Raw genomic sequence first — 2772 nt, forward strand, 5'->3', positions numbered from 1 at the left:
AGGGGTCCAAAGAATTTTGACAGGTGCTAATAGCAGCACTTTAAAAGAATAAAATGGTCTTATTAACAAGTGCACCTAAGGGACAAGTAAAAGACAAAAAAATTAAAGAATGCAAGACATTTTTCACTAAATTCAGTGCACTTTTACTGAAAGCAATACATTTTTTTAATATTTTTATATATTTTCAAGATACTTTATACACACTTTCCAATATTAAACCATGCATAGGAGACTTGCATGTATGTCCCAATAAATAAACATATTATCCAATAAAAAATGTTACTAATTATTAGTTTTTAGCAACAATTTAAAAAAAATCATCATAGAAAAACATCGATAATTTTCAATTTTTAGTGACATAATTAGAAAATTGTTACAGAAAATGTCACTAATTGTCAATTTTTCGTGACAAATTCAAAAAATTGTCACAAAAAATCTCTTTAGCAACAAGTTTGATAAGACCAACTTTCAAAGATGAACACTAATTGTTAGTTTTTAATGACAAATTTACAAAATCGTCACAATTTTCTTTTAGCACTGGTTTTGATAAGACTTAATGAATTTACTATTATGGTCTTGTTTGGTAAGTACATGTTTTAGCTAAAAAATCAAAAAGTCACTATAAGTTGTTATATCACTCTCTTCACTTTTTTACACATTTTTTCGTAAAAGATAAAAAATGACTAAAATAGCTTATTTCTAAACGAGGTCTAAGATCGGATAATAATTTAGCCATAAAAATATAAAGTTATAAAGAGGTGTTTCGGTGGTATAAATACACGCTCCTAACATTTCTCCCTTATTGTAAGAGAGTAATTAATTTTTGGATTGGACTTTTCTCAACCTTTAGTATGAACATGAGAGAATTTGAGGGATCCGTAGAGTTCACTATGTGTTATGTTTTAAGGATTTGATCTCTCAATAAATATCATTCATAAAAAAAAGATTAAGTCGATTTAATAATCGTAATATTTTTATTTTATCGCGTTTGTTTTTGAAAAATAAACAAGTATATTTTTTAGAAGAGATTATTCATTTTTGTAGAGACAAACACAATAAAATAAAAAGATTAAGATTATTAGATGGATTTAATTTTTTTTCATGGATAATATGTAGAAAACTCAACAAATGAATAATTCAAATTATCGAAATGAGACACGCGGTGAATTTCATATTTGAACTTGAGGAAAAGCTCATCGAGAAAATTATAATTAAAAAAATAAAAATTTGACTCATGTAACAAAATAAATACTAAGTTTTTAATTTGTCAATTTAAATCATATGTCTCTTTTTGTTAAATAAAATCAATAGGAAAACGATATTTTATTCATTAAATTCAATAAAAAATGATATTAGACATTTTATGTGCACCTACATTGAGTTTAATGATTAAAATATCTTTTTTTCTCATAAGTTTTACTTAACAAAAATAGGTCAATAATTTAGATTGATTAGGATTTAATCGACAAAATTAAAAATTAAAAATTTATTTTGTTATCAAAATCAAACCCGATTTTTTTTAAAATAAAAAATGAAATGGTAAGTCCACTTTCTAAGCCCTCTTCTAGACTTTAGTAATATTTCAAAAAGGTGATTGACTGATAACTAGAGAAAACATACAAGAAATAAAGTTGTTTTACATAGGGTAAATTATCAATAAGTCCTAATAGTTAGACTTAATTCCTATCAAATTATATTAAAAATAGATCCTAATAAAATCGTTGCTAAAAATAATTTTTTTGACGACTTTTTACATGTCTCTAAAAATTGACAATTAGTAACTTTTTTTTTATCATGATTTTTAAAAAATTGTCATTCAAACTTATAATTAATGACTTTCTTTGCGACGAATTTTTTAAAATTTCATTGAAAGTTAAATATTAATGACATTTTTTTTTTGTGATGATTTTTTTAAACTGTCGCTAAAACTTACAATTAGTGACATTTTTGTGACAATTTTCACACTGTCGCTAAAAATTAACAATTAGCGACGTTGTTTAATGATGTTCGATGAAAGTTACTAATTGAAGTTTACAATTATTTTTACCAAAATATTAAACTTTAAAATAATAGTATAACTTTTAATCTAAATGTCGATTTTTAATAAAATTAGTATTTTTATAATCCTCTCATCAAGATTTATCAAATAAAATTTATATTGACTACAAAAAAATTTAAAAATTATTATTACTGTCAAAATTGATATAAATAGTAACATGTTACTCTGATTACTCTGATTCACTTTAAGATGTTATTTTGATAATATTGTCTAAGAAAAAAAAAGACATTTTATTTTATCTCTACTCAATTACACGCTTCATCTCTAGGGGGTTTATCGAGCAAAATAAATTAAGCCGTCCTTTTCACCAAATAAGGATCCAATAGAGGCGTTTTGACTAAATTTCTCTTTAAAAAATTAAAGATTTATTTAGTTATAAAAGTAATGAGATATAATTTTTTTTTTAAATGATATACAAGTTTACTTTTTAAACTTATTTTTAAATCCAATAATATTATTTCCAATAATATGTAAATAATATGATTAATTAAAAATTAAAGAAAATATAAAACCAAAAAAGTCACCTTTAATATCTTATTAAACTATTACATCATTAAATTTAAAAAATAAATTTAATTTTTGTTCTTCAAATAAGAATCTTCATTTAAAAAACGGAGGTGTATGAGGGAGGGAAGAGATAGCGGCAACGTCTCTTAGCAATAAAGCAAAACACAGCACAGCACACCAACACCAATATATATGTATCAGAGCTG

The sequence above is a fragment of the Camellia sinensis genome, chromosome 4 (genome assembly GCF_055761805.1).
Source record: "Camellia sinensis isolate YWXY chromosome 4, ASM5576180v1, whole genome shotgun sequence".
NCBI classification, from domain to species: Eukaryota; Viridiplantae; Streptophyta; class Magnoliopsida; order Ericales; family Theaceae; genus Camellia; species Camellia sinensis.